Source organism: Phlebotomus argentipes, unplaced genomic scaffold (assembly GCF_947086385.1).
Source record: "Phlebotomus argentipes unplaced genomic scaffold, Phlebotomus argentipes genome assembly scaffold_4, whole genome shotgun sequence".
In the NCBI taxonomy this organism is placed as follows: Eukaryota; Metazoa; Arthropoda; class Insecta; order Diptera; family Psychodidae; genus Phlebotomus; species Phlebotomus argentipes.
The window spans coordinates 1,712,148-1,737,208 of NW_026776174.1; the positions used below are offsets into that span (position 1 = coordinate 1,712,148).

General features: G+C 37.7%; 3 non-coding genes across 3 annotated transcripts; all 3 read left to right on the top strand.

Moving 5' to 3' along the window:
- Window positions 1-16,701: 16,701 nt before the first annotated feature.
- On the top strand, window positions 16,702-16,773 carry Trnah-gug (transfer RNA histidin (anticodon GUG)). Its single transcript has one exon. It is a non-coding gene; the product is annotated as a tRNA-His (tRNA).
- Window positions 16,774-16,884: 111 nt separating this feature from the next.
- Trnah-gug (transfer RNA histidin (anticodon GUG)) lies at window positions 16,885-16,956 on the top strand. The gene has a single exon. It is a non-coding gene; the product is annotated as a tRNA-His (tRNA).
- A 110-nt stretch (window positions 16,957-17,066) lies between these two features.
- On the top strand, window positions 17,067-17,138 carry Trnah-gug (transfer RNA histidin (anticodon GUG)). Its single transcript has one exon. It is a non-coding gene; the product is annotated as a tRNA-His (tRNA).
- Window positions 17,139-25,061: the final 7,923 nt, after the last annotated feature.

The window sequence follows — 25,061 nt, forward strand, 5'->3', positions numbered from 1 at the left end:
CACACGTTAAAGTATATCGGGCATTAAATATTTATGTGTGGACATAGTTTGCTATTAGCATATTATTTAAAATTTAACAAAATCATCACACAACACATATATCAATGATTTTGTATTCTAATTCTCACTGCTATTGAGCCCCTTGTTGGGGTGGCAGAGTAAAATTTTGAATGCAAAATCTAAAGTGACTTTCGGATGATCTTTTTTCGCTTTTGACACTGATTCAATCTCCATGGAGCTGAAATGTGGAGTGTTTGCGGGGAAAAATGCACAAAACCATACGGGCAAATACATTTGTAATTTTGACATGGTGTATTTCGTGATTCATGCACATGGAATTGCCTGTATAATTGGAACATTTATCTTGCCAGGAGTCACTCTGCTCATGCAAGTCGCAACGCTGAAGATGGAGACGCCTGGTTAACTGTGGAGGCGCCTTGTGGTGGTGACAAAATCCCGCACACACACACTCCTCTGTACACATTCTCAATCTCCCCCAGTATATATTTGAAATTCACTTTCTGACAGAATTATTTCCACCACTTTGTGGCAAATGTACAAACGCCTCAGCATGAGTAGAGAGAGTGTGTGTGTTCGGGTTTGAGGTGATGAATATATGACTTGTGCCTGAACATGTGCAATCTCACAATTTGACTTTGTTTCAACTGTCGAAAGCTTTTTAAAAACTTTTCGCGCTATCGTAGTTGGGGCCAATTTTGAGGTTTATGCCAGCCACGATTTCACTCCGTGACCCGAATTTATTGTTGTACAAAAGTTACTCAGCATCGCACCAAAAGAGTTACATATAAGGCCACAAGCGCACACACTACCCGGAAAATCCCTTCGGCTCTCGCCTCTGAGCTAGACAATCCTTCCCCATCTATATTCTCTTCACTGACTTCTAGCCCAGTAAGGAAAGGCATGTGCGGCAGGGGAAATACTCTTCTCCACTCTTTTCAATACATGCTGGAGATCGAACAAGCTGGCGTAAGTGAACTGAGTTCAGGAAAATGTGCACGATTTTCTACACAAAATAAATGTCTTCATCTCCAATGCACCAATTTCAGGCGGTTTATCCTATGTAGGAGAGATTTTGGTCGATTCCGTGCGATACAGAGTTTTCCACTGTGAAGGTATCTCTGCAGCAGTAAAATGACAGACGCTCATGGGATGTATCACAGAGGATGGATTGAAAATGATGATAAATAGCACAATGACTCACCATCAGAAATCGCTCCCCATTTCAGTCCCAAAACGAGACATGCACTTTGCATTCGAATCAATTTTACCATTTTTCATTGCACTGCAAGAATCCCTTCACTTACAATGGGATGTGCTCTCAATAGAACGTACGTGAAAGTTTTCTTTAAGATATCCAAATGATGCGGCAAAAGATCCCCAACAACTCAATACTGAGCGAAATGCATTCATTCCATATGTGTATACTTTGGGTCTTTTGGAGTAAATACAAATGCTCCTTAATATTGCAAAGGAGACAGAGCCATAATCGAATGCTCCACAAAGTTGCTTATTTTGATTTGTTCAAATTGTCTTTGATATTTCAATAAAAGCATTGTGAGATTTACATACATTTCATCAAATGAAAACTCACGAAAAAGAGCTTATTTGATATAATCGTATAGTTAAACTCATTTTCTTCTCACAATTCCCTTTTAATTGACAACTTCCATGACTTTTCGCACAGTTCTGTTCAATTTCAAGTTGTTTTCCCAGGGTTGGGTATATGAACTTAACGTCTTTAACGAGATGTTCGGCACTTGCACGTCATATTGCAAATACTATTGGCATATGGAATGCCTCAGGGGAGTCGGGAAGACTCGAGAGAGAATCGCAGCCATGACGGAATTCATGTATAATGGTTTGCTGGCGGAAATCAACTGAGAGAGACAGTGAGATGAATCCCCGAGAGTTGGTGTATGAGGAGTCATTTCCTCCACTTTATCGGCGCTACGTGACTCGTTTGAGACCACAAAATGATTTGATTAAATATCAGTTACATCCTATCCTGGCTCTCTTGCGCCTTCAACGGCGTCTCATTATCATTTTTCCGGCCGGACGCATGACCTCCGAAAAGCCATCTGCCGCTCCTTTTAAAGAATCCCTCCTAATTGCAAGACATCGTCTAGTGGGAAGTGAGTGAGAAAAAGCGTGAATGAATTTTAGGGGAGAATCTTCCGCTGCGTCTCCAATATTCCCAGTGAATACTAATTCAAGCTACATGAGACGATTTGCAATGAAATTCCAAACCTAAGGGTGTTAAAATTTAAAGGGGGTCAATTTATGTCGATTCCGTGATGTGGTCAGAAAATTGAAAATTGTCTTAATCACCTCATATTATTAACCACTTGAAATGCCAAGTACATTTACTCATGTGCTGCTAAACGTGACTCTCTCTCGGCATTTTCTCTGTGCTAACACAGTGGGAAGGAACTTCAACTAATGACTTCAATTTGCAGCAGGTATTTTGCTGAGATAATAATACCACTGGGCTTGGACGTCCAATGGGTACAATTTTCATGCTTCTTCGTAGCAGAGCCATAGATAGAATTTTGTGATTGGTAGAACTTTTTAAAGAACAGCCCGACCACAAATTGCCGCAAAAAAGTATTCTAATTAAATTTCAAATCATCTTTGTGGAAATCTTGGTGGAAATGCACACAATTCAACGTCATCACTTCTTCCGCACAACTGCTCTCTCACAATTTTGCGGTAATGCATAAATGACCAAAGTTTTTCCTCTTGTGCAAACATTTAAGATTAAAAAATATGAAAAGCCCTTCAAAAGGAATGGAATTTATATTAGTCGTGTTTTCACGAAGTACATAAAGGTTACAGCGTTGAGGTTTCATTTAATGAAATGCTGAGAATTAATTTCAACTGCAAAAAGTGCAATAAAGCTTGGAAGCTTTGCTAGTGGAGAATGGGATTAATAAAATATTAGCTCAATGAAGCAGTTTTGCATCACTCGCCCATGTTGCCACTTAAGCAAGAGCGCCGGAAAATTTGTACAACACCACTTCTTCAACAATTCGCGCATTCTCGTTTTACATTTTCTCTGGGGGGAAAAAAGGCATTCCAATGAGCAGAGATAAACCACAATAACTTGTGGAATAGATTGTTTGCTAAATAAATTTGTCTGCTTGTCGTATTTAGTTTGCATAAAGTGCAAATTTATTAATCCTTGGAATCAATCTATTAAAATATAAGAACTCATGGTGTTTATTGACGATAAAAACATTTGATCTGATTTCAGAAATCAATATGCTCAAGTCTTTGAATATGAAGTGTAATTTGATGAAGCTGCCTTGTTCAATTTTATCGATACCCATTATTTCCCCTTTTATCTTGCCTTTTATTCAATTTCAAAGGCATCGCATTGCCACTTTCCCAGAAGACTTTTTCTCAAGTGTTTATCTTGTTGCTAATATGTGTCATCTTCCTGAGAAATGCGCCGTCAATTTGATTTCCTCTGCTCGCCTGTCTGCCTATCAAGTGTTAGATTATGATGGTAATTAGTATATGTACATAAATATCTTGCGCGTGTATTGATTTAGATGGAGCGTCGCCCAGCAGCGACTCAATTAAACTTCCATCAATATTCCAGTCGTAATTGCTCATCAGTTACGAAGCAATTTCAATGCACGTGCCCTGAAGTCTATAAAGTTCATATAAAGTTGTTCTAGGTTTGAGTGGGTCGGGGAAAAAAATACAAAAATCCTGAAAAATTCCCTTGTTTTATGATTACGGAAATGTTCCCATGAGCCCAAATGGTGAATTTGCACGCTTTCAGACAATGCAAAAAATACTCCACAAAAATAGTCATTTGAATTCACGATGTGTTTATATTCGTTGCATCTAGAATAGCGAAAAATATAAACTCCAATGGAAAAACGTGGAAGTCAACTGACATTAAATCGCATACCTAATATTTATCTCAGTTTATCCGAATGAGAATTATTTATTCACAATGAATAATTCTCAGGCTTATGAAGAATTAATGAAGATTGCCAGGAATTTTCAAAGAGAATAACATTTTCACATGAGAAATGCAATTTTCACTTCAAGATGCTGGCCAGAATTTCTCTTTGATGAAGGCAAAATGTCAAATTACCATTTGTCTGTTTTCTGCTCGTGACACGTTTTGAGGGAAGCTTTTCAATCAGGAATAAATAGCCGCTTCTTGAGTTCAAGAAACTCACTCTGTTGATGTCAAGAAAATGGCTTTATCAATAGATTTTATTGAATTCTGTTGTAAAGAATCTAATTAAAAATTAAGGAAGATTCCTCTTGAAGTTTGTCGCATTCGTATGAGAAGGTCAGAGGAGTATAAACCAATAAGAATAAGAGGAAGAATTGAATTGAAAAATAATTACGCATATTTCAGATTTGTGTGATTAAATTGTATTGGAGTTAATGTAGCGCAGTTTCACTTGATGACGCAATGTGAAATACGTGGAACTTCAAAGGGATTAAGCAAAAGGAATCGAAGGAGTGTTTTCGCGGAAATGAATTTCCATCTCTAGAGACATCATCAAACAGGATATAATGCTGAATTTACAGTCTTTCAAATAAAACGCCATATAATTAAGGCTGATTAATCAGCATTTCTCTTAAACATGATCATATTTAGATGAGTGATAATTGCAATTTACATGTGTAATTTTCCCACATGTCGCATCTTTTTTCATCACCTGTCCCGCAAAATTTCTAGCGGAAATTTCGTAAGTGCTAAAGTGATAAATAGAAGTAGACAAATTCATTTGCTCATCTCGGTCGTCAAAAGTTGCTCCACTTCTGATGAAATTACGTCAAACTTTGCAGTATATATATCTACTTCAACTTTGTCTGGAGCATCTCTTAATGAAGGAGTCCTCATCTTGGCGCGTGTACTTCAAGATGAACGACACTACATCTCAGACTCAAATAAACGATTACTTACGATGTGGTATTGGCACAATGTCAGCGGCAGTTCTCATGTTTCATGGAATGTTGCTAAACATCTGCATTTAGAGTAAGTTGTTGTGAATTATCATACAAAATGCACAGAACTTGTAACAAGGAATACAAAATAGAAATGGAATATTTAGCTTTGGTGTCACAATAAACACAAATTTCACGTTGTGTAATGTTTATAAATTAAAGTGAACATTCCATTTCTTTGCGAAAACACAAGAAAAATTTCACATTACTCCCAAATTCAAAGCACTTTCAGAGGGCAATAAATAAATAAAATCATTAGGTGCAAAATTGCCACAAAACCCATTTAGGGATTTTCATCTGCAACTGCATTTTCAATCTCATTCCTCATAGTCGTTTGGGGGTGAAGCTGTCTGTACCGCTAAAGCCCAGTGGAGAGACTGTTTCACAATGGCACGAGGGGAAAGAGCAGCAAATAAATTTAAAATTGAAATAACCACTTTCACAACGCAAAATGTGTGGGTGTATGTGATGATCAAATACGCAATAAATACAGCATACGCATCCAATGAGTCGGAAATGAATTTGATAAATGACCGCAGAGAACGCAAATAATTCAAATTCCATGTTTAACTGTGTTGTCCACTTTTTTCTGCCCTTTCGACCTCAATAAAAACCCCACATGCTCATCGCCTATCTCCACATAATATCCATGTGATGAATTCAAATTGACTTCAATGGCTAATCAGAGCATCACAAATTTCATTTCAATCCACGTAAGACTTATCTAAATATTTGATAATGTTCATTACTTTTTTCTACCAAATTTCATACCATTTTGATGTGTTTAATTTATTTCTAATGTCTATTTAATGATAAAATAGCAATTTGGCTACTGAATTTGAATTTGCACTGATACGTGAGATTTTTTCAGCTCTCTGTAATTCACTATAAAAGAAACGTATTAACTAATACTTATCAACAATTAATTAAAGTGTCGACATGTGATTAAAAGTATAAAGCTTATCGATAAACACATCTTTATTATAATTTTGACGTTTTCATATCTATGTATATCCTGCAATTAATCTCAAGTTGAATTACGAGGTTATTATGTATCAGTGATGTATATAACGTTGAATTTATGTGAAATTAATGTGTTTGAATTACTACACCAAGTGACAACTTAATGACGTACAAAGGATCCGATATCACGCCTAAAATCCCAGACGCTCGGCCATTAGTTAAGGCACTGCCATTGTTTGCTGCCTCACTGCAAATTGGCCTAATTAAATCTTCACCCAACAAATTACACATCATGCTCAACAATGTCCATGGGATTCGGCAAATTGATTTGCCCCCGTTGTAGACTTGCATTTTGCACTCAGGGTGTCGGGATGGACTTTCACGATACAAGACAGTGAGCTTCACAATTGATATTGGAAATTCTTGTGTGAAGATCACCAAAACTCAATTTCTCAACACTTCGAATTTGCATAATAGGAGAAAATTTGCCGTCAACAGAGATTTCGTATACTATCTACTAATATTTCAACTCCTTCTCGCATGGTGAAATTTCAATGTCTTCTTCTGTTTGCATCGAATTGTCCAATTTTCACAACATGAATATCATCTACGTGAAGCATCACAGGGAGAGATACCATCACTGAAGTGTCGATTTTCCCACATCCAAAGAGTTCAATGAAACATTCTGTGTTTACAGCAAGTGAGAATGCAACCATTCAAGCGTGAAAGCGTTCACCTCATATTTTGCAGTTTTCTTGCATTCCTTTTACAAGGCATCCTTCCATATCTCTCTATTGGGAACATTTGGAATTGATATGGTAGTGACAAAACATACATAAATTTCGAATGAAATTCGCTATCATTATTTTAGAGTCTAATGAACTATGCATGCATAGGAGCTTTTGAAGTTAATATGTTTTAATTTTCACTGTAATGACGTTAATTGTTTCCAAACAACTTTGCCGTTAAAATCACTTCCAATAAGTCCATTATACCTTATCATTCCTCTATGTAGATTCCGATGGTGTGCTTCATGAGAGAGAGAGGCAAAATGTGCCACGCAGCCAGGCATTAATAGAGCGCATCGGCAAACAATCGCGAATGGGATGGCGAAATAAAACAAGTATTCCCAGAGGGGAGTATTTATTTCCTTTGAGCTGTTTATGCAGAAAATAAAACTTAATTGATACTTTCAGCAGATAGAATACAAACATCGCATGGATTTACCACATATTTTCTCTATAATCCCCTCGGAGGTGTTATCGCAGCATCAACAGCAGAAATTTAATCCGCTCGATGTGGTGCATGGAAAATTCTCAGTGAATTATATTGCTTCAGCCCCCGTGCAATTTCCTCGCCCCCATTTTATGGAGTGTTCTGCAAAATACACACGCGCAGAACCAATTATCGCATTTGAACTTTGAAGAGATTTCAATAAGTTCACCTTATGCCACAAAACACACAATTCTCAATATCCTCTGATGTATTTTGCATACATTACATTGCAAAGAAGTAAAAGCAAATGGTTGCGCAAAGCTTCCATAATTATTAGAAAGAATAAAGTTATGCAGGAATTGTTTTAGAGATAATGACCTCAATTCAATTCTACTCAATTTCATTTTCAATATCACAAGTGCCTTTCAAATGCAACATGAAGTGTTGTGGAAATAAACCTCTCACTCTCCCTCTCTGAAATCGAGCTGTAAAACGCTTGGATTGGTGAAAAATCTGGAAAAGAAGAGAATACAGAAAAATCCAAATCAAGATTGATTGCGTAAAAATTCATTCGATTGAATAGCAAATTCCGCAATTTACGACTCGCACCCGGTGGTGTTCATTGCTTCGTAAATTCTCCCCCGGCTTAATGGGAGAAAATTGATTTAAAAATCAAACAATTTTTAAACAGTCCCTCAACGCCAATAGCATCCTTGGTGGGAATTATTTCGCAACTTGCCCACAAATTTCGCACCAGCATGTCAGACTTATCAATTTAATCGGATTTATTGCCAAATTCGATGGCGTGGGTGAAAATTATTATCTCTTTCCCGTTTTTTCTTGGCTATTTCGCCGTAAATTGATAATTTGGGAGTTAATGGAAAATTTTCACACAGCGTGTTCCACATCCTGGCGTGTTTGATGGTCGCAATCGAAAGCTGTGAAAAGCTCCGGTGGAAAGTGTACTCAGTGGTTGCATACTGTGCAGAATGCAAATATATGATGCTGTCATTAATAAATCGCTTCCGTCAGTGGAAAACTCAGCACTTCTCGCAAAACGATAGGAATGAGCAAACATTCAATTAAGGAACTTAACTTAAGACTTCCTTGTTACATCTATCAATGTGGCAAGTTTCGTCTGTTATCTGCAGAAGAGTCTGGAGGAAGAATTTACTAAAGTCATCACTGTCTTTACAATTCAATATTTACGAGAAAATTAGGAAAATTTTTGCATAAATGACTATTCAATTGACAGTCTGTGTTCCTCATCTCAAATCGCCTTGAGAGCTTTTTCTCTCTCTCAAATTTATGCAGAATATTTCAGGAGAGATTAAGAAAATGTCATCTGGTCAACGCATTGAGGATGCATTTGAATATTTTATTAATATCTTCCACTCGAAAGTCAATTTGCAAAGGAATTATTTATAATTCAGACTTGGAAGTCTGAAAATTCTCCTTCATTGGATTCCGTGTTATTATCATATATTTTATGTTTATCGTTCTTCTTTCCGCCAAATCCTTCTTGAAACTGATTGTATTTGTAGAAACTGAAAATGTCAAGTACAACTTTGCAATTCCTTGAGATTACGTAAGATACAAAATACATTTGAGCACTATTTTGCCTAAAAGTGTTATTCTATCTTAAGCCTTTCCTTTTTCTTCATATTGTCTTCGTGGGAAGAAGGCAAAAGTCCTGTGGCCAAAGTGTCTGGCCTCTTGTGAATTTCCAGCTTAAATCCCTGGGAATTGAGATAAGGAAATTAGAAGAAAGGAGAAACATCAAATATAATGAGAATTACATAATAATAATCTTTATGATTATTGTCAGCATCCCAAGCAATTGTCGTGCGAAGACAAGAGAAGAAGAAAGGGGAGTCATTGGGCTTATGTTTTAACTGATAATTCTCGTGTTAAAGATGTCTTTTAATTATTTCATATGCACGGGGATGGTCGGCATTTGCTTCTCCTGGGGCAAAATTACCAACAAACTTCCAACAATTCCCATAACCCGAACGCGTGACTCCTTCCTTTGCCGTGCGTAGAAAATAGATAATTGTTTGGGAGTAGTTGTGGTGAGTTATGCTGAGACCCTCAGGGTGATTAGGATAGTTAAGTGGAAAAAGCTTATGTTGAGCAGCTCCATGCATGAAGAACGAATTTCAGCTCACCATGAAGATCCGCATTTAAGCCATTATGCTCATGTTAAGGTGTGCTGATGACACACACAATTAATTTACTATTTCACTTTATTTCTATTCTAGAAAATACACACTCTTCCCACTTCTTCATAGTTTGCAAAATAATTTGTGCAAATTCACAGAAGAATAATTCACTTTGAAATACTTCTTCATGGCAATATAATGGAATTTACCCATTCAGTGCAAGAGCACTTTACTCGTTTCCTTCACTTACTCTGCTGACAACAAGTTTAATTAATTATATGTATATGGAAACTATGAAGTAAGATTGGAAGAGTTGGAAAAATTCTGAAAGTTGTTAAATTTACGTCAATTTGTATGTTTCAACTATCTTCACTTGGAATATTTTAGAAAATTAATTAAATATTATTTAATTTATATTATTAAGATATTTTCTCAGTAAATGTAAAATGCTCGGTTATGCAGAATGAAGGTTTCAATTTAATGCTGCACTGGTAGAAATTCTGAAAAACCCAGGGAAAACCTTATATTTTCTCGATTTTATGATGCTTTGAATGCCCAGAGAGGATTTTTGAATGCAAATTTCTCAATTCATTGCGGTTTCTTTTCTATGGAGATGAAATTCAATTGAAAGTAAAATTTTCTCAATTTCAAAGTGAGCAGTGTAAAAAGATGCTGTTGAAACTTTAGCGGTGAGAATATTCCCTCCTCACAACTAATTAGAAAACATTTTTTTTATTCTACGAAAGAGCGCGGAAGTTTTCAGAGAAAACGCAGAAAAAACTTTCTAATTATACGTTGTTTATAAGAAATGGTGAGTGTAGAAGATATGTATACAGAGGATTTTTGTGAGTTGGCACAGAAAGGAAAGTGTAGAAAAAGAGTGAAGGGATGTGTCCGGAGGGAAATTTTATCTTTTCAACGTTGAGTTCACTCTTTTCTTTTTATTGTCTGTGAACTTGTGTTCTTCAACTTTCTGTGTGCTTTCCACACTGGCAAAGAGGAGAGCTTTGTGAGTAAATGCGCCTTTTTGCATATTTCTCTTGGACAATTGCGTCTTTGTTCCAGATCTTCATCATTCCCTCTGTGGAAAGCCACCAGAAGCATGTTCGCTAATACAGAAACAATTAAGCTTATGGTGTTTTGATTTTAATTAATTTTTAATTCAACCACTTGCCATCCCCTTGAGAACATTATTTGCTGGGGTGTTTATTTTATTAGCACTCTTCTTGGTTTTTGCCATCTTTTTCAGCACCAACGCTGCGAGCCACACTTGAGTCCTTACAGACATCGTGGAATTCCAATTATGTGCACACACAACACCACAATGAGCGCTGAGAAATGCTCCTGCCGAGAAAAAGGCGAGTACCTGGAACTCATCTGTCAACGGTTGAGCTCTATAATTTATGTATAAATCATAGATTAATGTCGAATACGTGACATAAATAACTCTGGCGTGTATGTTTCGTCTACTTTATGTTAATAAATTAGAGCTATCGTCAAGGATAGGTATATTTGTCATCTAAGGATATTCAGAGGGATGGCGTTTGGGCCCATTTATTTCTGACACAGACACACATAACGCGCGGAAATGCGAAGAAAAGCCATTTCGGCGTTCTCCGGAACATCCATCTTCACTTTCAACCGCGTCCTCTGCTGTTCCATCGTCCTCTGCTCACCAAATGTACACCCAGAGAAAAAGTAAACGTCAGAAATTCAATCTAATCACTTTAGGACAACTTCCAGTGAAGTGAAGCGTTTTCCTGCAAAATCAAATTAACCAACAATTCACGTTAATGAGCTTTATCAATTCAATTTTTTTTCTCTGCTGTGCCTAATTGAATTTTTATCACAGTGCAAAGGCGGTTTTTCAACACGAACAGTAGCAATGAATTATCATAAAAGAGTGCGGCGAATAAATGATTCAGATGCTGGACTTCTGTTCTGCATCTCTCACCATCTATTTCTCCTCTGAAGCTCTGCCTCTCTTCAAAGTCACAGCCCAAAAGGCATTTGCCAAAGTGGAGAACATTTGCATAAATAACCGAACATCAATGGGAAATTTACTGTGGGAAGAAATCAAATGCAGGGAACATGTTCTCACCCTGAAATGGGGAATTGCTCATCCTCAATGGCCCACGCCGTCGGGAAGTTCGCCTCAGCTTTGTTGACACAAATTGCAAAATTCATGAGGCGACAAAGTGCATTGGGAATTGAACACGAAGAACCAACAGACACACCTCAGTTGTACGCTATGGCTCATGAAGCGATAAACCCCTGAGAAGCACACAATTTAAAATATACTGTAAACAAGCAAATCAGACATGACTCAATACATCCTTGCACTTGCATCCACTCAGGATTGAAGGGACTGAGATTCGGAGTACATTCTTAAAATTAAATCAACAATCAGACCAAACTTCTTAACGAGCTATGGAACTTTGCACTAGCGCTGTAGAGATTCAACCTGACGAACGGAGAAGATGAAGCAAAGGGCCAAAGTGAGATACAAGACGTGCCTTTCAGGTCCTACAGAAATCACTACCCTTCCTCGCAATCACACATAAATCGTTCTCGAAGAATAGAAATTGGCGAAACAGAAAAGGATCTCATTAAAAGAAGATTTACTGAACAAACATCATACTCTATAATAATGATGTTTTCCCATGATATTATATCGAACGAAAAAGTCAATGGATTTCAAGAGAAAATAAAGTGGCGTAAAAAGTTTTTGCAAAAGTCTAAATACTTTAAAATAAAATTGTTTCAGCCGTCCTGCATGTAATTTTATAACTTAATAGGAAAATAATTTACGTACAAATTTTCTTCAAATAATCCTAAATTATCACACATATTATTATTGCCTATGTTAATGCATAACACACATAATAATGTTATAAATATGTGCAATATGAGTTCAATTTCCAAGCCATAACGAAAATGTTTGCTGTATAAATTCATGCTTGACATACACAGGAATTGAAATTGCATTTAATGCAGTGGAAGGACAATAAAATTAAATTTATTGTCCATTATTTTATTTGATAAAACCATTCTAATTCTATAAATGTACACTGTTTGAACAACATCTTCAGTCCTATCTTGAGGCGCTTTACAGTTAATAAAATTGATATGATGGTTGTGTGAGATATAAATTTTAAAGATAACGCCACGTGTTTGAAGCACATTAAATTTTTAACGGGACGAGGAATCAAGTGCACTCAATAGATTTTTCCCTTCCATTATGAAGTAGAGTGCGCTGGATGCCAGGAAATCATGTCAATTTTCCACGGTTCTTCCTCACCCGATGGATACTCGCGCCATGGTGAATTTAATCATCCCCTTTGCTGCTTAATCGCACACCCTGGATGAGGAGGAAACATAATCAATAATTTTGAAGTAATTTGATGAAGTTGCCAGTTTCGAAAAGATTGTTGAATTTTTACAGCTGGCAACTTGAGGATATTACACTTTTCCCTCGCGCGTTACTCGAGCAGATGGGTGAGTTTTCACTGCCGCTCAGCTCTATATAATCATAAACATTTATCATCCCATTATCTCACACCTCCCTCGGCTCCATTTATGTCAACTATACACAAACGCGAATGAAGAATGTTGGGCTGGAGAGCGCATTTGTAATATTTATGTAAACGCGGAGCTTTCCTCGCAGCTTCACCCACGCGGAGAGTCGTGCCGAAAAGCTAGGTGGAACTGCAGGTTCTGCAGCAAAAGCTGTTTCGTAATGAATCGTCGGAGCTTCTCATTTGAAAAATCTTCTAGATAAGAGTAAGGAAATTATCTCAATACAAATGATTATTATTTCAGAGATTCCCAGGATGTGATTGTGCCATTACGAGATTGGTGGAGAGCCAAAGTCAAGACTGGGCACTCGTGCAGGGATGAACGACGCCGTTGGGTGGATAAAAAATTAACAATCACTGGGTGTATAAAGTATATGTTTGGACGACCAGTCCAATATTTGGCAATGGAAGGTCGCCGAAGGGAGAGAGGGGGTGGTTCAGTTGGAAAAGGCGTCTGTGGGCGAATATTTAGGGGTTTCAGGAGGCGACACAGAGCAAAGAGGAAGTGGAGAGCAAAAAAAAAGTTCAAATGATGAGAGTTGAGAGTGGGTGGATAGAAATTTTCCATAATTTCCCGTTCATAACCGACAAGGACTATACACATTTTGGGTGGCGGAGGAAAGAGAAAGTTTCGAAAGCATTCTCTGTGTAAAAGTGCAAAAAGCCATATTGTAATGTTCGCCCCTCCTTCTAAATCACCCACCATATACTGGCCCCCGTGGTGGGGTTAGTCTTCGTCTAGAACTGTTTCATACACTCTTGCAGAGCAAAAGTTACGACGATGATTTCATCCCCTTAGGAGGATAATCCATGTCCGTGCCAAGGAACGGTGGCGATGATGTAATATTCTCAGCTGTGTACAGCCTGGAAAATGGGCAAAAGAGGATGCTGGAGAGCGAGAAGATCCGACAGCAGGAGAAAAAAAAACAGGGCGGAGACGATCCTCGCGTTAAGCAACTTTTTTCATAATCATATTTGGAGGTTACACCGCATAACAACTTTCGATGCAAAAGTTCGACGGGCGGAAGACGTTAATGCGAAATCCAATATTGAGCACCCATGATAAACTCTCGTTCACCCAAAATTCACCCTCGGCGCGGTGGAATCATTTAAGGAACTCATTAATTCCCTCACAGACACTTCATTTCTCTTGCGATACTTTCTGTGGTGAGCTTTTTTTTGTCGTTTACCAGCACTGATGATGCAAATTTTCATTTAAAAGCCATTCCGTACATTCCATTTGAAACACTTTCGCCAAGGTATTGATGCCGAAATTGGCACTGGTAGTGGTGAAAAGTTGTGTTAGCTGTGTTCATTAACTCTACAGGAAAATGGTTATTTAGTTCACGCGACAGGCATTAAGCGGAAACTGGCACGATTTCTCAAAAGGTATACATTTCCGCCCTTAAATGGCTCTCTGCGTGCTCAAGTAGACTTGAGATTTATATTGGGATTTTCAAGAAAGCACCACGCAAAAGTTTACAGATGTAGATGGTAAAATTGAGGAATATTTCACGTTTTTCTTCTTCCTTCATGTTATTCTGACTTCTGAATGTTGATTAGATTTGAGAATAAATCAATTATACAATGAAAACGTTGAATTCAAATCGAATTGAGGTTTATCCATTGATAAAGTAGAACAATCTTGCACAGTATTTCTACTATTGTTCTTTGGTTGTGAAGTTATGCACTGAAAGTTGCTTCGAATATAACACAAATGAAATTGATTAAGTATGATTGTTAGAGAATTGTATTCAACAAGGTGGAGAATATTTCACCGAATCGTGGGAATCAATCAAACTCCCTGGAGGAAAATTTAGGAAATTGAGGGAAAACGCATGTGTTATGGATGTTTAGCCCACTTTAAAATTCAATTAAAAGTTTCGCGAATGAATTATATTGAAGTTTACTCTAACATGTTCACAATTCTGGATAATAGGCAATTTCTCTAATCTCATCTACAAGGAAATTATGAATTTTCTGAAACTCTAATGTCATGTATTGAAAATTAACCGCATTATATGGTTATAATGTGAGAGGAAGCAAACACTTGCACCCTGGGAAACTTGAAAGGCAATGAAAAGTTCCCTCTACAAATATATGAATTTAAATTATGCAATTTGAGTGGAAAAAAGCTTATGTAGATGCGACATGCTGTGAAAGTTTTTGGGAGTATCTTATATATGTTCTTGTCTTGGGGCTTTTTCTGCGGGCAAACGCGAAAAGCTCTTTGAGATATACTGTCTCTATTTTCTTGCACAACTTTATCGTGCCACTGAAAGTAAATGGAAAATGCGAGTGCGCAAAAAGTATGCATACATAGAATTGTCGCTAAGTGTTCGAACACTGAATGATCCTCTTTTTTTCTTTCGCTAGACTCTATGGTGCAAAGTGAGGAGTTGTAAATGCTATTAACGTGTGAGTTCATGAAAACTCTCAGTTTTAAGAAGTGTTGTTAAATGCTTTCGAAAAAATTATTTGTTTCATCTTCACTGCATCCAAAATTAGAGAAAATGTTTGGAAAAATGTAAGATTATCTTTACAAAACTCAATTGTAGCAAGCTATTTTCTGCTGGGCGTTTTGTTACATATTTCGTGTGGATTCTAAGGCTAAAATGAAACACTGTGTTGATAAAATCTGTTTTCTTTCTTCTACTGGAGTAAATAATAGCTGAACAAGGGCAACTTTTTGCCACAAGAGGTGCGCCGAAAGATCTCCATTGAGATGGCAAAATGTTTTCAAAGTTGCCAATTCGGCTAAAGTGTCGCTGAGGGAAAGTCAGTCAATGGGCCAACGAGGTTTCATTTATGTTTTGTACAAAAGGATGGAATAGGGCAAAAGGACAAAATATAAATGCCTCTGGTTAAATGCTAAATAGAAAATGAATATTTCTTTCACTTTCAAACAAATTTCAAACATTCACACACCAAATTGCCTCTGGTTTTCCACCACCAGCGCACCTTTGTTTGATTCTGTGGGCCAATTTCCCCTCTTATACTCATTCATTTTCCACGTCACACTCCTTTCTTTGCTCCGCCAAGTGAAATTAGGTTTCTGTAGATGCTCGAATAATCCCTGAAAGGATTGACAAGGAATTCTTAAAAGCATTTTCATTTCCTGTTCGTACGCAAATTGTGCAATGTTCCTCTGGTAATGAATTAAAGCAAAAGCGTACTCGAGGTATTTCACTTGCATTGTGCCAATGAGAGTGAGCAATAGAAAAAGTAAGCATGAACAATGCACGCTGATGCTCTCTTGAAAATTCCCTTCCATGTCTAAAGAGGAAGATTATGTGAGAAAAAAAAATCCATTCGAAGGATGAGAATAAATGCATCAAGCTTGCGTAATTCTTTTCATTATGGCGTACAATGTTGAATTCTTTGCGTATTAATTGTACTTATATCGCCATTGTGAAATGAATTCACATTCAAGATGAAACCATTAGAGTAATTATTCAAATGCGGTTATTCATTACTGCAATGTTGAAGAAGGAAATGCTACGCAGACAAATTTACTTATGTCATTTCCCCAGTGTCGTTTTATGATATTGAAACATTACGATACGAGTGCATATGACCTACATCAATACACCTGAAACAGCATTAACTCTGCGTGTTTGAGTAAGTCTTTCCAAATCAGCTGAGATCGCGTAAAGTACTTCACCAAAATATCGAATTTCACGGTTGGAAGCATGAAGTGAGTGAACGAATTTTTTTTCTTTTATTGCTTGGAGAAAGTGTAATAGCAGAAATTTGATTCAACATTGATCATGAAGGCAAAAGCCGTGATCGTCTAGTGGTCATGACACCTCGTTGTGGCCGAGGAAGCCCAGGTTCAATTCCTGGTCACGGCAAGAGCCTGATTTTTTGCCATTCCCTCCGGAAAATGGTCGCTTTTAACCCCTTTCTCTTCCGCACGATAATTGCTGGAGTCTCAGGCGTTGGAGTCACTCAAGAGGCGCCCGGCCGTGATCGTCTAGTGGTCATGACACCTCGTTGTGGCCGAGGAAGCCCAGGTTCAATTCCTGGTCACGGCAGAGCCTGACTTTTTGCTGTTTCCTCTGGAAAATAGTCGCTTTTAGCCCTTCTTTCGTCCGCAAGAAAATTGCTGGAGACTCAGGCGTTGGAGTCACTCAAGAGGCGCCCAGCCGTGATCGTCTAGTGGTCATGACACCTCGTTGTGGCCGAGGAAGCCCAGGTTCAATTCCTGGTCACGGCAAGAGCCTGACTTTTTGTTAATACTTAACTCACGACTCCTCCCTGTTCGTCCGAAAGTGAAACTTTGACACTTTTTGTGTAATCGAGATGACAAAGTGTGTCCAATAAATGTCCGAAGCAATTGAAAATGATGAATTCTTGGAGGGAAAAGTCCATCAATTGCACGCCTGCCACTTCTTCAGTCTTTTTATAGCCCAATGAATTCAATTTTATCCATCGCTCAATATTGATGATTTTTAATATGAGAGTCACTTTAGAGCGCTTCATCTGTCGCTATTTATGTGTTCATTCCAGCGAGAGGAAAATCATCAATTAATTGTTCAATTTTATGATGCGTCACGTTCAGCAACCAACTTTAATTACCCTCGGTATTTTCCACCCCAAACCATCAGTTCGGACGGTGAATCGATATACATCATTAACACTTTCCCCGGATAACAATCTACCGCTCGGGAAATTGACGCGTCAACACCGAGGAGGTTTCTTTCGAGTCACCGGGGGTGAGTTATTGTCCCCCAGTCGAATGTGTGTAGTCACCACATAAAAGAAAGAGATTTATGTGTGTCTGTCTCTGGGGTGGAACACGTGGAAATGAGTGGGAGGCGATCGTCCTTAGATTGCTTCCGCTCTCATCCACTTCTTCAGGATATGTGAGCCAACAAAGACGCCGGGCTCATTGATGAGGACACAAAAGGTGGCTTTTTATTGAATTATCAGATAAGGTAGAATTTTTGTGGCATTCCTCCTGCGAATGTGGGGTGGAATGAAAGTGAAAATTGAGCTCCCAAGTCAATTAATTCAATGGGAAACACGAATGGTTTTATGAGAGCAGGTCGAAACTCTCTATATAACATCTACAAATATAAAGAAATTGCAGTCTCGTGCTGGTATTAGCTACGCAAGGATTTTCAGGGCAGTTTTTGTGAAAGTGTTCCTTATCAGGTGCAACAAATCTTCTATATTTCACGTGCACTTTCCTCTAATATGTATGTCGAATATACCCCCTTTCAGGTAAAATAAAAACTATATTGAAAGAGGAAAATTTATGTAATTGCTGCCATATAAACTAACTTAATATATTTGCCAAACCCAATAGAGCACTTTGTGTTTTATAGCGCTATCAATTTGGTCACAACACTGCGATGCTGACACAATTCTCTCCCACATTAAATTCATATGCAATCTTGGAATTTTATCACTCTGTTGAATGAGATTGAAAACGATAAAATTAAAAATGTTTTTCCTCTGTTTTTTCGCCTCCGCAGCGCGATGTGATAGGAATTTCATCAGTTATTCACCGAGGAGGTTCCGCCCTGTCTTTCTTCCTTCGCTGAGGCCGGAGTGGATTTGGGGTTTATGGTATTTTGCTTGAGAGATGCTTGTCAAAATGATCTAACACAGAGAGAATGGTAAGTAATTCAATTGAAATGGAAAGCTCGTAAAAAAGAAAAGAAACAATTTTTCTTTGATTTCTCCCAGTTCTATCCAGGGTGTTTCCTGTCGATGGCGGGAAAAAAACGGAGTGTGAGAGAGAGAAAGAGCGAGTGGATGAGGGAGAAAAAAAATGAAATGAAATAAAAATAAAGTATTTCCGGGGTGTGGTAGACAAATACAGCACAATCCCATATTCTTCCTTATCGCAACATCCCCTGATTTATTTACTGCGCCAATAGACCCACTTCGGATGGGGAATCCATCAAGCTTGGCAAAAGGCACGACGACACTTTCCCCACCGCCACGCTGTGGGAAAAGTGTTTTTCCGGCGCGGCAATAATGGCAGATTGTCGAATTACACTCGTTGGGGTGAGCATTGTGGGCTCAAGGAGGTGAAATGGGGGCAATTTGTATTGACCACCCACTCACCCCCACCCACCCGCAGACCGTGTCAAAGTGTGAATTGAATGAGAATTATCTGTGCACAAGTCACGACCCGCAATCCGGTCATTCGATCCACTTCAGAGCTTAAATGAACATTTTCAACGCCACTCCTGCGATACTTGAACGTCCCGCTAAAATAGCCACTGATGAATATATGAATATTTCACATTTTACAGCCACATCACTCCGCAAATTCGCTAACCCTTGAATTATTTTCTACCCCCTCCAGGCACGGTTGACACTTTTAAATAATCGTGCGCGCCACAAGGTTAATTTATTGCATAACATCAGGTAGACCGCATTTGTGTCTCCAACCAACGCGACTCTCACTCCCCTTGCACCCCTAACTAAGTGGGGGGTATTACACAGGATGGACATCAATTTTGTTGAATAATTCATGTGCCAATTATGAAACTATTAAACAGGACAAAATATAATCGTTGCTGCATCTCTCATTCAAAATGCACTGTTGCTAATGGAATGTTGCTTTTAACTTCTTTGGGAAAAGTGCACAAAAGTAGCAGATCATCTACAGCAAGTTCCCTCTGACGATGGTATCAAGTAGAATATCAAAGATACTCCATCCTTTCTTCCATCCTTCTTTAGCATAGCATTTTACAAAAGTTACATTCACGAATTCACATACATAAAATGTGTTTTTGTATGTTTTGCGTATGTTCTTTCTCACTTGTGACTGTCTTGAATTTTACAAAGTTCTCTTAAATATATTGCAACGAAGTTCACGTGACACTTGAATGCAGAAGTATGGTATTACCTTAAAGTACAAGGTAAAATGGCAGATACTTCAGTATCCTTCAGCATTTTATGACCGAAAAGGGACAATGTCAATTAATTTTTCATCGTGTTGCGACACAAACGCCAACAATCACCCACTTGTGAACAATAATTTGTCAACGTGCCACATTTTTTGCGACATAATGATAAATATAATACCCTGTTCGGCAAATATTTTATTTATTTGCAGAAATATTTCCACACGGTCGACAATCAATTTTATTTTAACCCTTTCTTGCCTGTGCAATTGGTGTATGAAATAATTAAACATTTCAGCTCGAGAGCAGAGAATAATTGCTGCATGGATATCGCATGGCAATATAGCGAATTACACCATGAGAATTCAATGAATTTCTGCGATGTGTGTTATCTGAATGCAAAGAACGTCCACTTGAGCGTGGCTTTAAGGTGTGCAGAAATCGATGGAGGTCATATCGCAGCAACATCCGATCAGTAGGTCGAAATAGGGTAATGTTCAGAAATCACATTACATTTATTATCCTATAATAATTGTCCCAACACAATATCTATTATGTTATGTAATGCAATTGCACCCTCATTAATTTTATTCTGCGCCCCTTTGTGAGGCACGCTCGAGTGGGAAAACGAATTAATTTCTAATGATGTAAATTTGTATTTACCTAAACTAACATTGGCTTCCATGCCATTTGTACATGATGGTGCGAGGAGTTGAACGAATTTTATGTGTTTCCCTCATCAAATTTATCTGTGCAATTTAATTCTTTCCACCCTACTTAGTGGATATGGAAGTGGAAAATGCTTAAAATACACAATAAGTACCTCCTGATTGAATACCAAGCAATTATCTCACGTGATTTCAGGTGGAAAAGCTCCACCTTGGCGCAGGATAAACAATGTTATTTGAGTTTTATAGATACACACGGGCAGACTTCTCGCAGAGCACATAAATACTCCAACTGAGAGATGGTACTAACCTGCATGAGGAGATTATTGTGCTTACCAGACGCCTCCATTTGAGTACACTTTTAGACGCTCTCCCTGGGCGAGAGTCGCTCCATAATTAAGCACACAGCACTACGTCTCAGTCACTCAGATCCTCAGCTGAGGGCCTTTTTTCACTGCCTCGAGCATCCTCATAATCATCCCATCATCCACGGCATCATCCAATTTATGCTTCAACAGAGGTGTGGGATCAAAGATACTTTATACTTGAAAACACAAACACTCTCTCGCACATCGATTTTCACACTGAGGCAAGCAACAGAGGAAGTGGAGAATGAACTGGGGAGATTTAGGCCAAGCTAATCCCGAATCCAGACACCTGAGCAATCACGCATCGGCCTCCCATCCTTGAGCGCGATCGGCACAAAAGGAAGTTTCCTCCACAAATAAATCCCGGAAATTCCGCGAGAAGTGCTGTGTTGCAGACTAATTTTAAGCTGAAACACACGCACACACACATAAATAAGTTTATCCACAAAAAATTCCACAATTGAATGTGAATATCAAAGGAAAATTAATACTAATTTGCACACTAACTTTGGCCTAAAGGAATTGATTATAAATTTTCCCAAATTGCAATTAGGCCACGAGAAAGGAAACCAGCGAGATAAGGCCGATAAATCTCAGAAAGTTAATTGAGATTATTAAATTAAGCTCTGATCTAATGAGGTGGAGAAACGAAGTATAATTCTTCGAGTTTGATAAATCGATTTTTCCATTTGGTCTCCTCTTTAATATCGTCGCAAAATGGAACAATTTGTAATTAAAATCACTCGACATTTTCAAAAGCATCCATTCTTACTTTTGCTGAAACAATAAAGGCCAATTTAGATACAATGGTGCGAGAAGTCATTTTATGGGAAAACTTTTCTCTCAAGAGATATTGTTGAAAGTCAAACTTCCACTGATGTATAATATCAATAATAAAAAGAAAGATATTCTCGACACTACAAATTGTCATTCAATAGAAATTTCACCTCATATTTCATGTTGTTTATTTATCCTACCTTAAGACACTTGATAAATCTTTCAGTTGGGAAATAGTTGGGAAAATATTATGTTGTGAATATTTTTCTATTCCTACAATGAAAAATGTTTTACGTAAACAAGTGATGAAAAGTAGGATTGAGGAAATGTCCAAGACTTTGTTGCATTGCACATGAAAGGGATTTACAGACATTGAAACTTGCATCTGTTCGCATCTTCGTGGTCTCACGCCTTCAAACGTATTCAATTTGCAAAATTGATATTCCACTTGGACATTTCACATTGTGTTGTTTTGGAAATCTATGCATGACATTTTGGATGTTGGGTAAGCGTGGAAAAATATAATTTGTTATTTTGTAGGGTGAAAAGTTTCTTCTCTTCAAAAGGAAGAGGAATATTTCTTACTGTTTTCAGTATGAAAAGTTTTTCTTTCCATCTTTCAACTTTTGTAAATTCAATCATCGTATTTTGATGTATTTGGCTATTTTCCACCACTTGGCACAGGGTATAATTTAATAAGTGAGATCATTTGAATTTGGGAAAAACAAATTTTTTTTTCACTTTTCCATGCTTTTTAGCGCCATTCAATTGAAACGTGCAGAAAATACACATAAAAAAAATCAGTAGCAGATTTATTCTCACTTGTGTATAAATTCGATTCGTCAAGAAATAGAACTCAATCACTCTACTTTCACATTATATGAATAGAGACTCATGCGAAAATTCTAATTTACATGCAATTTCGGCGCGAGTTCGTGATTCTTCTGTCAATTTCTGATGTTGCCACAGGCTTGCTGATTCATTGGAAAGCTGAGTGCATGATGAAAACTGTGGATCTCCGAGATGGTGAATGTAATTAGCACAGTGCAGCGATAAGAAGCTTATAAACTGTCTAGGGTTTCCGCTTCCGTTGCTTGACACAGATTGTTTGCTGTGTAAACAGACTGGGAGGCTTTGAGTCTAAAGGGGATGCTGCTGGAGTAAGAAAACACTTCTAGGAATTTATCACAAAACCACGAATAGCTAATTTGCAACGTTTACACTTGAGATATCAGGGTCATACCTACACACTTTCATGCTGCATCATTCTGGTGAATTTTGAAATTTCTTGGATTCTTGAACGTTATTTTAGCTAATATCCCATATTACAATATTTATGTTCATAAATTTTTGAAAATGGTACACAAATATGTTTAACGTGCCGACAAATTTTGAAATTTGTGTTTCTCTAAAGAAAACAATAAATAAGGGAATTTAATGAAATTATTGAGTTTGTCTATAATTAAATTCTCCATACAAAACATGGTATTTCAGATATTTTCACACATTCATGCTTTCTACTTAGTTCAACAAATTAACATTGCAATGTGTCGAGTATGTACATATGCATGTTATTATGAAAGTTGTAATGATACCTTGTATGCTGCATGTGATATTGAGTTGGAAAGTTGTCTCCAAGATAGTCATCTGAGGAGCAGTTCAGGAAGCTGCACAAGAAGCTGCATGTCTTCACTTGTGGACTTCTTAAATGAAACCTTTAAACATTCAATTGGTGTGTGGGTAAGCACTCTGACAATTTCCCCTAAGGGCACTTAGGAAGTGGCATTAATGCAATTAAAATTTCACTATAAAAGACGTTCTTGCTAAAATCTTCATTGAGTTGGCCATCAGTCTCTTTGTATTTACATATGCATTTATTTGAGAGCATGCATTATTTAATGCATAATAGAATTAATTAAAATGCAGGCTTTTGAGAGAACTGACAGCTCTATTAATTTATTTTACTGAAAGTGGCGACATCGACAGAATAAAAGCAATTAAGCAAATTGCATATGTCAAAACCACTCAATAACATCATTTAAACTCTAACAATAGTTTATTTTGTGTAACGAATGATTAAAATATATAAGTTCCCTAATGCGAATAAACGCGAAAGCTTCTTGCAACGCTCATACTATCATTCTTTGCCTATCAATAGTTTGTATATGACGACAATATTGCATTTAATTTTAATTAATACCTAAATCGCATTTCAATACCTGTGAGAAAATCGTCATATTGTTGAAAAAGTACATGCTGTCTTAATTGAATTCATCTTTCATACGAATCAACCACATTAATATTCATAGAATTTTAAAATTCCCGGTGATTTTTTTTCAATTCAAACACTATTGGGTTGAGCTGAAGTGGTCTTTTTCGCGGATTAGAGGAGAATTTCCATAGTGCAACAGCGTGCGAAATATTTTGTCGAAAATAGAGCACTTTAATGGATTTTTGCGCCAGGTGGTGGAGAAGAAGCAGACTGTGGCTTTTTTGCGCTCACCCATTCACGGTGTAGGGTAAAATATTGGTGAACATTGTGCAGAAAATGAGGCAATTTCTATCAAAGAGAATAATGACCCAAAAGTGAGTGGATTGGATTACACTAAATTAAGCCACAATTTACTCGGGCGGAGCCACAGTAAATAGACGAGAGAGTTAATTTTGGTAAAAGGTTTGGGGATCTGGGCGTGTGTGGCCAACCGAGAGGCAAAGGGCCCACCCGCAAGACATCAAAATTATCCCAACTTTTCGCACTGAGATGTTTACTCTGTGACTTCGGTATTCGATATTGCGCGCCCACTTCCTGGACGAATCAATATCCAAAGTGTTAAATTGCCTAGTATAAATCATCCAACTTCTGAAACTTTGTACCACACAGAATAAACTTGTAAATCATCCAGGGTCTATTGATTTTATAGATTTGCTTGACCAGAGAAATTGACCCATATTGGATGCATCGTTGATCCAGTAAATTGTGCTCCACTGGCTTGGCTTCTCAAATGAAGCGAAGAATTTCAAGATAATTTACAAAATTCTTCTTCAAATTTTAGCGAAAGATCTTTTTTTCTTCTGAAGTTATTCCAAGCTTTCAGTTTGAAATTCTTGGAAAATGAATTTGTATATAGTATAGAGTAAAGCGAAGAGGGAGGAAACCTTTGATTTTTTTTCTCAAATAGTAAAATTTTAAGGAAGCTGGAAAGTTTCTTCATGACTTATGATTGGATTTTTTTACACCTCCAGATAGTTGAATGATTCTCACGGTTCGAGAACTTGATACCCTCGTTTGGAAGAGTAATTAATAGAGCAAATAAGTGGCCCTTTGATGAGGTGAGCAAAAAGAGTCGCAACTGCAAACTAAGGAAGTGAAATAATTAGAGAGCATGGAAAAAGCTTGCCTCTCGCACGATACCCTCGGGGACCCTTCCATCCGGTCTTCACCCCATTTGTGCGAGGTCAC